The sequence below is a fragment of the Rhinolophus sinicus genome, chromosome 14 (assembly GCF_057876585.1).
Source record: "Rhinolophus sinicus isolate RSI-liver-muscle chromosome 14, RSI-T2T, whole genome shotgun sequence".
In the NCBI taxonomy this organism is placed as follows: domain Eukaryota; kingdom Metazoa; phylum Chordata; class Mammalia; order Chiroptera; family Rhinolophidae; genus Rhinolophus; species Rhinolophus sinicus.
Window position 1 is genome coordinate 93,508,266 of NC_142514.1, and position 15,108 is coordinate 93,523,373.

The 15,108-nt window shown below is 37.8% G+C and overlaps 1 protein-coding gene across 2 annotated transcripts in view; it reads left to right on the forward strand.

Annotated features, from left to right (window-relative positions):
* Positions 1–15,108, forward strand: part of GMDS (GDP-mannose 4,6-dehydratase) — a 649,419-nt gene that overhangs the window by 255,723 nt on the left and 378,588 nt on the right. The window lies entirely within an intron of this gene.

Consider the following 15,108-nt stretch of genomic DNA (forward strand, 5'->3'; position numbering starts at 1 on the left):
TCACATCCTTGTAACTATTTGTGGCTACCAATTTGTACTTCTTAATCCCTTCACCTTTGTCCCCCGTCCATCAGCCCCCTCAGTCTGGCAACCATGAGTTTGTTCTCTGTATCTATGAGTCTATTTCTATTTTGTTGGTTCGTTTATTCTGTTCTTTAGATTCCACATATAAGTAAAATTATATGGCATTTCTCTTTCTCAGTCTGACTTATTTCACTCAGCATAATATCCTCTGGGTCCATCCATGTTGGTGCAAATGGTCAGATTTCATTCTTTATGACAAAGTAATACTCCATTGTATAAACGTACCACAATTTCTTTATTCAATCATCTATTGATGTGCATTTCAGTTGTTTCCATATCTTGGCTATTGTGAATAGCCCTGCAGTAAACATAGTTTTTGGAAAAATTTTTTTGGATTTCTTTGGATAAATACCCAGGACTGCAATTCCTGGGTCATAAGGTAGTTCTATTTTTAATTTTTTGAGGAACGGCCATACTGTTTTCCATAGTGGCTGCACCAATTTGCAATCCCACCTACATACAGAGCACAAGGGTTCCCTTTTCTCCACATCCTCACCAACACTTGTTGCTTGTTGATTTATTGATGATAGCCATTCTGTCAGGATTGTGAAGTGGTATCTCATTGTGGTTTTTATTTGCATTTACCTGATGATTAGTGACATTGAACATCTTTTCATATATGTATTGGCCATCGGTATGTCCTCTTTGGAGAAATGTCTATTCAGGTCCTCTGCCCAATTTTTAATTGGATTGTTTTTGTTTGTTTGTTTGTTTTGGTGTTGAGTTGTATGAGGATTTTTTAAAACAAATTTTGTATATTAGACCTTATCAGATGTATAATTGGTGAATATCTTCTCCCATTCAGTAGGATGTCTTTTCGTTATGTTGATGTTTTTCTTTGCTATGAAAACACTTTTTAGTTTGATGTAGGCCCATTTGTTTATTTTTTTCTTTTGTTTCCCTTGTCTGAGGAGCTATATTAGTAAACATATTACTAAAGATAAGTCTGAGGGTATGCTTTCTATATTTTCTTCCAGGAGTTTTATGGGTTCAGGTCCTACATTTAAGTCTTTAATCCATTTTGAGTTTATTCTTGTATATGGTGTAAGGAGATGGTCCATTTTCATTGTTTTGCATGTATCTGTCTAGTTTTCCTAACACTGTTTATTGGGTAGACTACCTTTACCTCAGTGTAAATTCTTGATTCCTTTGTCATAGATTAAATGACCATATAGGCATGGATTTATTTCTGGGCTCTCTATTCTGTTCCATTGATCTATGTGTCAGTTTTTATGCCAGTACCATGCTGTTTTGATTACTATAGCTTTGTAGTATGATTTGATGTCAGGTAGTGTGATTCCTTCAGCTTTGTTCTTTCCAGGATTGTCATGGCTATTTGGGGACTTTTATGGTTCCATATAGATTTTAGGATTATTTGTTCTAGTTCTGTGAAAAATGCCATCAGCATTATGGTAGAGATTGCATTGAATCTGTATATTGCCTTAGGCAGTATGGACATTTTAACTATATTAATTCTTCCTATTCATGAGAATGGTATATGTTTCCATTCTTCTGTATCTTCTTTCATTTCTCTCTTCAATGTCTTATAATTTTCTGAGTATAGGTCTATTACTTCATTGGTTAAATTTATTCCTGAGTGTTATATATATTTTTGATGCATTTGTAAATGGGATTGTTTTCTTAATTTCTCATTCTGATAATTCGTTATTGATGTAAAAAAATGTGAACTATTTACAAATATTAATTTTGTATCCTGCTAATTTACTAAAATCATTTATCAGTTCTAATTGTTCTTTGGTAGAATCTTTGGGGTTCTCTACATATAGTATCATGTCATCTGCAAATAATGATAATTTTCCTTCTTCCTTTACCATTTGAATGCCTTTTATTTCTTTTTTTTTTTTTATTAAATTTATTGGGGTGACAATTGTTAGTAAAATTACATAGATTTCAGGTGTACAATTCTGTATTACATCATCTATAAATCCCATTGTGTGTTCATCACCCAGAGTCAGTTCTCCTTCCATCACCATATATTCGATCCCCCTTACCCTCATCTCCCACCTCCCACCCCTCACCCCCCTTACCCTCTGGCAACCACCAAACCATTGTCTGTGTCTATGAGTTTCTGTTTCTCAATGGAATACTATTTGGCAGTAAGAAAAGATGATATAGGAACATTTGTGACAACATGGATGGATCTTGAGAGTGTAATGCTGAGCGAAATAAGTCAGACAGAAAAAGCAGAGAACCATGTGATTTCACTGATATGTGGTATATAAACCAAAAGCAACAAAGAACAAGACAAACAAATGAGAAACAGAAACTTATTTCTTTTTTTTCCCAGCTTTTCCCTGTTGAGTTTGATATTAGCTGTGGATTTGTCGTATATAGCCTTTGTTATGTTCCCACTCTGCTGAGAGTTTTTATCCTAAATGGAAGCTGGATTTTGTTAAATGCTTTTTGTGCATCTATTGATATGACTGTATTATTTTTATTTTTCATTTTGGTCATGTGGTGTATCATATTTATTTATTTGTAGTAATTAAACCAACCTTGCATACCAGAAGTGAATCCCACTTGATCATGGTGTATGATCTTTTTGATGTATTCCTGAATTCAGTTTGCTAATATTTTGTTGAGGATTTTTTCATCAGTGTTCATCAGAGATATTGGCCTATAGTTTTCTTTTTTTGTAATGTCTTTGTCTGATTTTGGAATCAGGAGAATGGTGGTCTCATAAAATGATCTCGGGAGCTTTCCCTCCTTTTGGATTTTTGGAATAGTTTGAGGAGAATAGGTGTTAACACTTTTTTGAATGTTTGGTAAAATTCACCCTTGAAGCCATCTGGTCCAGGACTTTTGTTTGTTCAGAGCTCATTGATTACTGATTCGATTTTGTTGGTAATCTTCAGTCTGTTCAGATTTTCTGTTTCTTCTTGCTTCAGTCTTGGATGATTGTGTATTTCTAGGAATTTATCCATTTCTTCCAGATTGTTCAATTTGTTCTCATGTAATTGTTCATAGTATTTTATTTTCTTATAATCCTTTGTATTTCTGTAGTGTCAGTTGTCACTTCTCCTCTTTCATTTCTGATTTTATTTATTTGGGACCTCTTTCTTTGTGTTTCTTGATGAGTCTGGTTAAAGGTTTGTCGATTTTATCTTTTCAAAAAAATATCTCTTGGTTTCATTCATCATATGTGTATATATATATGTGTGTGTGTGTATATATATATATATACATATATACACATATATATTAAATGAAAGAGACTAAATGTATGTATATATATGTGTGTATATATACACACACACACACATATATATATACATACATACATACATTTAGTCTCTGTTTCATTTATTTCTGCTCTGATCTTTATTATTTCCTTCCTTGTACTCAATTTGGGCTTTGTTTGCTGTTCTTTTTCCAGTTCTCTTAGGGTTAAAATTTAGACTGTTTACTTGAGATATTTCTTGTTTCTTAAGGTCAGCCTGCATTGGTATGAATTTAGGACGGCTTTAGATTTGGGGTTGTTGTATTTTCATTTTTGTTTGTCTCAAGATATCTTTGATTTCTTCTTTGATCTTATTGTTGACCCATTCCTTATTTAGTAATATGTTATTTATTCTCTGTGTTTCTGTGTTTCTCAGGTTTTTGTTTTGTTCGTTTTTATAATTGATTTCTACTTTCATACCATTGTTGTCAGAGAAGACACTTGATATCATTTCAGACTTCTTAAATTTATTGAGACATGTTTTGCGGCCTGACCTGTGGTCTATCTTGGAAAATGTTCCATATGCATTTGAAAAGTATTTATGTTATGCTGCTTTGGGGGTGAATTGCTCTAAAAGTATCCATTAAATCCATCTGTCATTTAAGGCCACTGTTTCAGAGTTGATTTGCTGTCTGGCAGAGTTGTCCATTGGTGTCAGTGGGGTGTTAAAGTCCTTTACTATGATTGTGTTACAGTCAATGTCTGTCTTTATGTCAGTCAACATTTGCTTTTTATATTCAGGTGCTCCTATGTTGGGTACATAGATGTTTACTAGGGTGATGTCCTCTTGTTGGATTGATCTCTTTGTTATTATGTAATGTCCTTCTTTGTCTTTTACTATAGTCTTTGTTTTAAAGTCTATTTTGTCCAATATTAGTATTGTTACGCCAGCATTTTTTTTTCATTTCTATTTGCATGAAATATCTTTTTCCATTCCTTTACTTTCAGTCTGCATGTGTCTTTCATTTTGAGGTGGGTCTCTTGTAGACAGCAAATGCATGAGTCTTGTTTTCTTATCCATTCAGCTACCCGTGTCTTTTGATTGGAGCATTTAAGCCATTTACATTTAAAGTGATTATTGATGGTATATAGTTAAGGCCATTTTATTATTCATATTTTTTTTATCTTTGTTTGTTTGTTTTCTCCTATCTTCTGCTTAAAGGAATCCTTTCAACATTTCTTGTAGTACTGGTTTGGTGCCAATGAATTCCTTTAGCTTTTTCTTGTCTGGGAAGTTCTTTTTGTCTTCTTCAATTTTAAATGACAGCCTTGCTACATGGAGTAGTCTTTGTTGTAGGCCGTTGTTTTTCATCACTTTGAATATTTCCTGCCACTGCCTTTTGCCATTTTAATTATGAAGTGTCTTGGTGTGGGCCTGTTTAGGTTCATCTTGTTTGGGACTGTCTGCGCTTCCTGGGCTTGTTTGTCTATTTCCTTCACCAGGTTAGGGAAGTTTTCTGTCATTATTTCTTCAGATAGTTACTTGATCCCTTGCTCCCTCTCTTCTCCATCTGGGACTCCTATGATGCGAATGTTGTTATGCTTGATGTTGTCCTACAGGACCCTTAAAGTATCGTCATTTTTTTAAATTATGCTTTTTTCTTTCTGTTGTTCCGATTGGGTGTTTTCTGCTACCTTGTGTTCTAAATCACTGATTCGATCCTCTGCTTTATTTAATCTGCTGTTGATTCCTTTTAGTGTATTCTTCATTTCAGTTATTGTATTTTTCATTTTTGACTGGTTCTTTTGTATGGTTTCTATGTTCTTCTTTATGCTTGATGTCTCTTTGTCGATATTCTCACTAAGTTCCTTAAGCATTCTGATAAGCAGTATCTTAAACCTTATCTCTGGTAGGTTGTTTGCCTCCATTTCATTTAGTTCTATTTCTGGAGGTCCCCTAGGCCTATTGCCACCCATCGGCTGCCCGTAAGGCCCAGCTTTTGACAGACGCTCCTTAGGTGCACAGGCTGGGCTAGTTCACCTGATATTGAGAGTGCCTCCACCATGCAGCATTAGCTGGGTGGGGTGGAGTTCCAGGGAGTCATGAGATGTGGCTGGTGGTCTTTACAACGTTAGTGTAGATTCAGTTCTTACAGCAGTGCCTAGCCTATGATCACCTTGCCCAGTGCCCCAAGAACACTGCAGCCCGCCACTGCCTCAGGCTCACAAATTCTCGAGAGCTGCCCCCAAGTGGCTGCAGCATGGTTTTGGGGTCAGTGTTCACCACCCAAATCTCCCCAGGTCATTGCAGATTGTCCATTTCCGTGGCTTGTGGGGGTGGGGCCGGTCACCCAGGTACCCAGAGCCCCCCTGGCAATGTAGTTCTAGGTGGGCAGCGCAGGGTTCCAGGGAGCTAAGGGGTGTCGGCGATGGTTTTACAAAGTCAGTGCAGTCTCAGCTACCGCACCAGTCGCACCAGCGCCGGGCCTTGGACCACCCCACAGAGACGCTCCAAGAACACAGCACTGCCAGCCTCAGGCCTGCAGGTCCCGAATAGCTGCCCAAGAGACACTGCCATGCAGGTCTTGGGTCACTGCCCTCCACCAAATGTTTCCTGGCTGCCGAGGCCCGTCCACAACCAGGTTTCTGTGGGGTGGGGCCAGCAGCCCAGCTGTCAGGAGTGTCCCAGACACTGCAGCACCAGCTGTGTGAGGGAAGAGGACCCAGGACGTCACCAAGGTGGTGGGCACGCCTGGGTCCTACCAGACCAATGTGGTCTCAGACTTGGCCCTTTGGGGGAGGGCTCAACAGGGAAGAGATGGTGACCCCCTGTAAGCTACACATGTGCCAGGATCCACACAGGGATAATAATGGTTGCTGTCTCTCCATCCTTTTCCCCATGCCACACAACTCAGTTTTTCCCGCACGTCTCTGAGCTTCTCGAGTTGACGCCCCTCTACCAGAGACTAGGAGAGTGTTTGCAACTGAGTGAGTTTGTGCAGACTCTGTACCAGGGTGTCTGGGTTCCAGCTGCTTCCCTCTAGATAAGGAAGGAGCATTTCTGAAATCACTGTCTCTTCGAAGAATATCTGCGATATTTGGTGATTTTGAAATGCTCTGCTCTTATTTATTCATTTCTTCAAGAAATATTACTGAATGCCTATTATTTGCCAGGCACTGGGCTAGTCACACAGTGGAGAACAAGATGGAGCTAATCAGTATTATTAACTTTACCTCTGAAGTTCATGGTTTCTTTTATGCATAATCTGCTTCTTGATAGACTGAGTTACTCCAAATGGAGCAGATTAAACCAATTGTTCTTCAGATATCACTGATATGCACACACGCTTCTGGTTTGTTCATTTAGCACTTAATCAGGCTTAAGCCCAGAGTGTGCCTCATGTAAGTCTTCTGGACCCCTAAGTGAGCTGGTTTATGGTCTTTCTATTGATATCCTTACTATTGTACAAAGCCTTAATGATTGTGCCCACTTCCTGGCTTAGACTTCACAAACCAAAGAAGAGCAATTTTTTAACCCTCTCTTTATGTGATAGCTGCTATGTTTCCTTTAACATTTTTCTTGTGCTTTCAATATTGTTTGAGTTCCAGGTCTTAAAGTACATTGGCAGGACTTCACGGCCTCCCAGGGATGCAGGAATCACAGTCTTCTGCAAAGGACACTGCCTTTTTCTCTCTGCTGAGCTCATTCCAGCGACATTTACTTTTTTTGGCCTTACAGTGTCTCACCAAAGCCTGATGTCTTCAGGAAATAGAACTCTGGGGACGTGGGTCCAGTCATTCTTTTTCCCCCCTCCTGTCTTAAATACATTATCTTCCAATTGCGCAGTTTGAAGTGTCTTGCCATTTCTCCAGCCCTTTAGGTAGCTCCACGAGCTCTTGCAGTTTACTAACCCTAATGTGACTTTCTACTTTTCTGGACAAATGGGGGGAAGCTTTGGAGGTTTTCATAGTATACCTTTCTTCCCAGATAGTTTTCAAACCATGAAGTAAAGACAGGTCCTAAAACTGGCTAGTGACAGGATCTGCTTTGTGTATTTTACTCTTCCAGTTAGTATGTTTTTATTCTTCCTTTCAGTGTTCTATCTGGAAGTTCCTTTTGCAGTGGGTGGGGTACTGGAGCTACTGTTAGCACTTAAGAGACAGGATATTCTCCCAGTGGCAGAGGTATTGTTCTGTGTGGTGTTTGTCAAGGCCTCTGACAGTCTAGGTGAATTCTGTCCACGGGCTTCCCCCTCACTGCGCTGGCCCACGTGCTTGTTTATTCTTTAGAAGTAACGAGGCAATCCCCACTCTCACAAAGCCACCTTCATTGTTTTACCTTGCCATAACTTACTATGCACTGATTCTGCCCATTACCTTATCCTTTGCTAGATTACTCACTATGGAAGCAACATGCAACAGCTTGGTGATTTGAGCTCCCTTTTCGTGTACCTGTCAGCTACCTTTTTGTGCATTAAAGTCATACTAGTAATCTGCTGGTATTTTCATCACAATGTATATGGTTTTGCAATATCACTAACGGCTTCTTGAATGCTCCTCAGTCTTAGTGATTTGTCTGCATTTTGGTTTGTCTCTTACATCTAGAACAGCTAGATACTTACCACCGTACCTACCTACCTGCTTCAAATAGCAGTTTGAGAATCAGAACCTCCCTGTGTATTGCCCAGCTAAGAGAGCGAATCTTGCGCTGTCTCTCTGGCCGCTCCGCCCTCCTGTTGTACCTGGATCTCTCAGCAGCCTTCTCTATGTCTGGTTGCACTTCTTACTGATTTTGGATTTGTCCTCAAACCACACCTTGTTCTTTCTTGAGTTTTATTTAAATTTTATTCCAGTTTAACGAATGCACCTTTCCCCCAGTTTTGCTCGCCAGTTTGCCACGCAGTTGTTTGTTTTGAGCTCCTGGTTCTTTCCAGCGCTTTCAGTAAAATATTTTCAACAAAACAGCTAGGTTTCTTGTTAGGGGTTACTTACTTAAATAAAACTTTTGTGCTTTTCTCCCATGCCTTAGGTATTTTTCTTGTATTATTCCTTCTAGAATTGACACTCTATGTGCTATTTGTGGAAAAGAGAGTAGGCAAGAGCATTGGAGGTAAGGAAGGACAGAAAACGGTTTATAGGTATTCCCAGTTTCTGAAAATTTGCATTACACCAGTCCACTTTTATGAAAGACCTACATTTGTGCCTGGTTTTGCTAACCGAAAGAAATCCAAAAAAAAAAAAAAAAAAAGGGAAAATAGCCCTAGCATTTGTTTTGCAGCAGCCATTGTAGAGGCAGCACACATCCCGAGCAGCGAGAGGGGCCCCACCAAGCTCCTTTCCGGGAAACACACTCAGCATCAAGCCCCAGAGGTTTGAGCTGTGTCTGAGCATCTAGGCTCTATTTCCATTTATTCTGTGTACCTATTAGCAAGCTGCGTCCTAAGGTGATTGCTTCTTCACTTTATGCTATGTAGGCTTGTGAAAGGTTTCATGGGAACGCTCTCCTTTCAGACACGGGGGAACCTGTATTACCCATGTAGCATGCTGCTTTGGTCTCTCTTCTCTAGTGACTCAGACATTTGCATATGCCAGTGCCAGTGGGATTGAAGCTCCCTAAACTCGTTATTTTTCCTGCCTAGAAACTTTAGCTCAGTTTCTTGTCTGATGAACTCTTCCATGTGGGTAACTGAAACCTTCAGAATTCATAACTAAGGTCACGTCATCGCTTCTCAGACACATTGAACCATTCTAGTGAAGTCTCATTTTTTTGTTCAGATGGTCTATTAACTAAGGAATGATAAGTGATTTAACTGCAGAGGTAAATGCTCTGTTCCTACTTTAATGTTTATATACATATAGTAGAGGCCATTACAAGTGTAATTATAGTAGTCATAAAATGAAATTAATGCTTTACAATAATAATGAAGACTATAAGATTTTTTTTTTTTTTAGTCTGCTTATATATAGTTGAACTTTTATACCCTTTTCATTATTTTGTCTGTGCAGAGAATACCCCAACTTACCATAACCTGAGTCATAGTAACTGGCACCAAATATTAAATCCTGTAGTCATCTCTGGATTATATTCAACACATATTTTTAATCCGTTGGTTTAATATTTTAAGGCTCTTGGTTAAATACTCCTGATTTAAATAATCCCTTTATGCATTCCTGTGCCATCAACTTCTGCCAACAGAGAGCTTGGGGAATGTTAGATCATTTTGAATATGTGTGATCAAATAATTCAGATGATTAAAGTTATAAAAATTATAAAATAGATCTGAAAGCTAATTTGATTATCACTTTTTTATTTATATGTACAACTCCAAGGTCACATTAATGCCTTAGTGTACTTACAGAGTTTTGATACTTAGTATTGAGGTCAGGAATCTACTGAATGATTCAGACTATAGGGTAATTGAGTATGTAACAATAATGCCTTTAGGTTATGTATGAGGTGTGATCAAACAATATGGTGAATGTTTAAATAAAAAAAAAATTATTACAGTAAAAGACACATTCCCATCGATCTCCATCAAAATACTCCCCCTCACTTCGAACACACTTATCCCATCGTTTTTGCCACTTTCTGAAGCAGTTCTGGAAGTCCTCTTTCGTGAGTGTCTTTAGTTGCACTGTCATGGCTGCCTCGAGGTCCTGAAACAATTGACAACATTTACATTTCATGGTCATTTTGACTTTGGGGAAGAGCCAGAAGTCACACAGTGCCAGGTCCAATGAATAAGGTGGATGAGGACACACTGTAATGTTTTTGACAGAAATTGCCATACCAGAAGTGATGTGTGACCTGGAGCCTTTTGTGTGATCACAAAATATGGTGAATGCTGCTGCCGAGTGCCATCCAACGGAAAGACAGGGATCTTCAATATGGGAAGTGATGCGTTGAACCTTAGTAACAGTGTGTGACAAGTTTCAACTTGTTCAGTGCAGTCAGTCAGGTGTGAGCTATGGTTGAAAGGCTGTTTTAAAATGTGCCATAAATCATCCTCCATCGTGACAACATTCCGTGTCACACATCGCTTCTGGTACAGAAATTTCTGTCAAATAAAAACATTACAGTGTGTCCTTATCTACCTTATTCACCAGCTCTCGCACGTGCAACTTCTGGCTCTTCCCCAAAGTCAGAATGATTCAGGCCATCGAGGCATCCACGACAGCACAACTAAAGACACTCACGAAAGAGGACTTCCAGAACTGCTTCAGAAAGTGGCAAGAACGATGGGATAAGCGTGTTCAATGTGAGGGAGAGTATTTTGACGGGGATTAATGACAACGTGTCTTTTACTGTAATAATTTTTTTATATATAGGCATTCACCATGTTGTTTGATCATACCTCCTACATCCAGAATTGAAAATGGCTGATGAGAGCTTATTAATGGTGTGGATATGGGTTCTAAGAGAGATTGTAGGGCTTTCCTTCTTCTTTTTATTCAATTTACTTAAACTAAACTAAAAGAAAAATTTACCCATTTCTCCTACCCTCCACCCACTGCCTCTTACAACCTCCAGTCTGTTTTCTGCATCTGTGACATTGGTTCGTTTTCTTTTTTTGAAGAGTCCACATATAAAAGAGATCATATAATATTTTTCATTCTTCATCTGACTTAGTTCACTTAGCATGATGCCTCAAGTTCCACCTTTGTTGTTGCAAATGGCAAGGTTTCATTTTTTTATGGCTGAATAATATTTGTGTGTGTGTGTGTGTGTGTGTGTGTGTACACAATTTCTTTATCTATTCATCCATTGATGGACACTTAGGATTGCTTCCATATCTTGGCTATTGTTAATAATGCTGCAGTGAACATGGAGGTGCAGATAGCTTTTTGAATTAGTGTTTTTATTTTCTTTGGATAAAAACCAGAGAAGTGGAAATGCTGGAATATATGGTAGCTCTATTTTTAAAATTTTTTTGAGGAACCTGCATACTGTTTTCCCATAGTGATTGCAGCAATTTGCATTCCTATTGACAATGCATGGGGCTTCCCTTTTCTCTACATCCTTGACAACACTTTTTTATTTCTTGTCTTTTGATAATAGCTATTCTAACAGGTGTGAGGTTTTGATTTGCATTTCCCGGTTGGCTAACAAGTTGAACATCTTTTCATATACCTGTTGGCCATCTGTATGTCTTTGGAAAAATGTCTATTCATATCTTCTGACCATTTCTTAATTGGATTATATGTTTGTTTTTGTTACTGAGTTGCTTGAGTTCTTTGGATGTTTTGGATATTAGCCTTTTATCAGATGTATTATTTGCAATCATTTTCTCTATTCGATAGGATGCCTTTTCATTTTGTTGATGGTTTCCTTTGCTGTGCAGAAGCTTTTCATTTGATACAGTCCCACTTGTTTATTTTTGCTTTTGTTGCTTTTGCTTTTGGTGTCAGATTCCAAAATCATCACCAAGATCTACGTCAAGGTGCTCACTGCCTGTTTTCTTCTAGGAGTTTTATGGTTTCAAGTCTTACATTTAAATCTTTGATTCATTTAGAGTTAATTTTTGTGTGTGGTGTAAGAAAGATAATAGTCCAGTTTCATTCTTTTGCTTGTGGTTATCCAATATTCCCAGCTCCATTTATTGAAGAAACTGTTTTTTCCCTATTGTGTATTTTTGGCTCCTCTGTCATAAACTAATTGACCATCCATGTGTGGGTTTATTTCTATGTTCTCTATTCTGTTCTATTGATCTATGTGCCTATTTTTATGCTGTTTTGATTCCTGTGGCCTTGTTGTGTAGTTTGATATCAGGGAATGTGATACCTCCAGCTTTGTTCTTCTTTCAGAATTGCTTTGGCTATTAGGCTTTTTTTGTGGTTCCCTACAAATTCCCGTATGGTTTGTTCTATTTATACAAAAAAATACCTTTGGAATTTTGATAGGTATGGCATTGTATATTACTTTGGGTAATGTGGACATTTTAACAGTATCAATTCTTTCAATCTATAAGCACAGAATATATTTCCATTTTTTTAATTTCTTCTTCAGTTTCTTTCATTAATATCTTGTAGTTTTTAATATACAGGTCTTTTTATTTCTAGGTATCGTATTCTTTTTTATTCAATTGTAAATGGGATTTTAAAAAAATGTTTCTTTCTAATAGTTTGTTGTTAAAGAAATGCAACAGATTTTTGTTTGATTTTGTACCCTGCAACTTTACTGAATTTGTTTACTAGTTATAACAGACAGTTTTTTGGTGGAGTCTTTAGGTGTGTTTTTTTTATATATAACATAATGACATCTGCAAATAGTGACAGCTTTACTTCTTTTTCAATATGGATGCCTTCTCTCTCTCTCTCTCTCTCTCTCTCTCTCTCTCTCTCTCTCTCTCTCTCTCTCTCTGCCTATTTGTCTTGTTCCTGATCTTAGAGGAAAGCTTTTCACCATTGAGTATGATGTTAGCTGTCGGCTTGTCATGTATGGCCCTTAGTATGTTGAGCTATTTTCCTTCTATACCCATTTCATTGAGTGTTTTTATGATAAATGGATGTTGAATTTGTCAGATGCTTTTCCTGCATTTATTGAGCTGATTATGATTTTTAACCTTCATTTTCTTAATGTGGTGTATCACATTGACTCACTTGCAGATGTTGAACTATCCTTGCATCCCTGGAATAAAGCCCACTTGGTCATGGCAAATGATCCTTTTAATGATCGTTAAAATAATTTGATTTGCTCATTCGGTTTGCTAATATTTTGTTGAGGATTTTTTTCATTTAGGTTCATCAGTGATATTGGCCTGAAATTTGTGTGTGTGTGTGTGTGTGTGAGAGAGAGAGAGAGAGAGAGAGAGAGAGAGAGAGAGAGAGAGAGAGAGAAATATCATTGTCCAGTTTTGGTATCAGGGTACTGCTGGCCTTATGAAATGTGTTTGGAAGAGTGAGTTACCCCTTCTTGTATTTTTTTTGGAAGAGTTTGGGAAGGATTGGTATTAATTCTTGTTTGAATGTTTGGTAGAATTCCTAGTGAAGCTGTTTGGTTCTGGACTTTTTTTGTAGGGATGTTTTTGATTACTGATTCAATCTCCTTGCTAGTAATCATTCTGTTCACATTTTGTTTTACATCATGATTGATTGTTGTGTGTTTGTATGTTTTAATGTCTTCATTGAAATGTCCTTATTTCGATGTCTTCATTGTCTGTGTTAAAGTTGTATATTTCTTCTGTAGTCATGATTTTTGTCTTCTTGATGTTCAAATGCAGTCCTGCTTTAGCATTTTCTTTTTTCACTTTCATCCAAAGTCGTTTCAAATCATTGCTACTTTCTGCCATTAATAAAGTGTCATCTGTGTATCTTAAGTTATTGATATTTTTCCTACAGATTTTCACATCTTCTTTTTCTGGATCTCTTCCAGTTTTTCGTGTAATGTGTTTTGCATACAGATTAAACAAATAGGGAGATAAAATGCACCCTTATGTAATACCTTTGCCCGCAGGAAACCATTTTGTCTCCATATTCTGTCCTGACAGTGCCTTCCTGTCCACAATACAGGTTACGCATCAGGACCATCAAGAGCTGAGGCGTGACCATTTCTTTCGGAGCAGCCCACAACTTTTCATGATCCACACAGTCAATGGCTCTACTTTATCTATAATACAGATGAACTTTTCCTGAAATTCTCTGGAGCACTCCAGTATCCAGCAGGTGTTTGCAGTTAGATCTAAGATGCCTCTTTCTTTTCTGTTTCCAGCTTGAACATCCACATTTCATGGTCCATATAAGGTGGGAGCCTTTGTTGCATCACCTTGAGCATCCCTTTACTTATGTCAGGAATTAGAACAATGAATGGACCCACAGTTATTGCACCCTTTGACATCTGCTTTCTTGAAGACTGGGATGTATATGGAATGTTTCCAGTCTATAGGCCATTGTTTTGTTTTCCATATTTGTTGACATATTCTTCTTTGGATTTTGACAGATTCAGTCTCTGTGGCTAGAAATAATTCTATTGGTCTCCTGTTTACACCGGTGATTTGTTTCTTCCCAGTACTTTCACGGCTGCTTTCACCTCACTTTCTAGAATTACAGGTTCTTCCTCACAGAAATCTTCTTTAAAGTTATCTGTCATTCTGCTGCCCCTTTTCAGTACCCGCGTATTGTTTCCGCTTTCCCTTCATTTTCTCCTGCTTAGATAGTGTGCTTCCTTGTTGGTCATTCAGCATTGACAGTATAGGTTTGAATTTCCTTTTTATTTCTTGAGTCTTCTGGTAGAGATCTCTTGGTTTTCTTTTTTTGTTGTTCTCTTCTATCTCCTTACATTGACTGTTGTAATAGCTCTTTATCCCAACATCATGATAATTGTTGAAAAGCTGTGTTCACGGTTCTAATCCTGCTTTTGGCACCTTTAACTGTTTCCTCTCACCAGTTTTTAACAAATTTTAATGTTTCTTCTGTCATCCATCTTGATTTTTCTCTCCTTTTTACTTTTGGCATTGTCTTTTCACATTCTTCCCTAATAAAAATTCTAGTTTCAGTCCACAGTTCTCTGCTTCTCAATCAAGATTAACCATGCAAATCTATTTTACATGGATTTCACATTTATCAGGAATGTTATTTACATTATATTTTAGCAGTACGATTCCTTTAGAGCTCTTCTTCTGCTTTACTCTAATGTTTGGTATTAAGGGTTCGTGGTCAGTACCACAATCAGCTCGTGGTCTTGTTTTGGCAAAGAGAATACCGCTTTTCCATCTCTTGCTTCCGATTATATAGTCTATTGGATTTCTATATCAGCCATCTGCTTATGTCCATGTACACAGCTGTGTGTTCACTTTTTTAAAGCATGTTTTTGTGAGTCACAAGTTGTTGGCTTCGCAGAAACCCAC